Consider the following 1,090-nt stretch of genomic DNA (forward strand, 5'->3'; position numbering starts at 1 on the left):
ATGAATATAAATAAAATAAAAATTAAATAACAATTTTATTAAATAAAATTTTTAAAAATGTATTTAAAGGAAAGGTTAACCTAAGGAAGGTTACAGTTATCTCTCAAGTACTGACACACACATTTAAACAGGAGAATCAGCACATTGTTGTATTATAAAGACTTTTAGAAACTCAAAACAAAAATCTCAAATGATTAACAAAACGTTTGCTACACTCGTTATTACTTAGGAAAACGAAATTCGAGGACGAAATGTATCGATTGAGTTGTCCGCAGTAACCTTTCAATATGAAGTTAAAAACAATGATTATTATCTTTCCATTTAATTTTACTTCTTAATGCATTCATCTCTTTTTGAAAAATTTTAAGTGAAAACTAGAAAGATATTAAACAACCATTTAAAACACAAGAAAATATAACAGAAAACAAAAATGTTTGACTCACCTGTCTTTCTATCATTTTTTACTCGCGTCACATAACTGTCAGTTTTCTGCAATTATGGTGCGTTTTTATAAAATCGTTATCACATTTACTGTAAGGAAGTAAAAGAAAAATTTTTTAAAAAGAATTATCTCACGAACAAAATTCGGGCGTCCATGACGGCCCGATGCTGTCCGAAGCTACGAAGACGATCATATACCGGGTGTTAAAATTTAATTGAATTTGAAATATGACAGGAGGTAAAGACGCTATCTGCAATCACGGAAAATTTTCCTACTTTCTTTTCTAATAAAAGTTCCAAATTTCTGCTTTTCAAAGATAATGACTATATTTTACATTATATTTATTTAGGATTTAAATTACATTATTACTTTACTATTCAAATTTTACCGACTTCTTCTTTAAGTTCATATAATGTAATTAGTAATATATTATTTATCAATGTATTTTCTGTTGTAATACCATTTATTTTTATTATTGATTTTATTTCAGCAATGTATATTCTTACAATTGAACATTCATTGTATAAACATTTTAAAACGAAAAGTCTGGAAGACATGCAATATACTAAAAAATATGTTTGATATTCAAACCGTTTTATTACATGTATTGTCCTACACAGATGTTAATCATTACAAAATTACGCTTAT

The sequence above is a fragment of the Habropoda laboriosa genome, unplaced genomic scaffold (assembly GCF_001263275.1).
Source record: "Habropoda laboriosa isolate 0110345459 unplaced genomic scaffold, ASM126327v1 scaffold11, whole genome shotgun sequence".
Classification (NCBI taxonomy): domain Eukaryota; kingdom Metazoa; phylum Arthropoda; class Insecta; order Hymenoptera; family Apidae; genus Habropoda; species Habropoda laboriosa.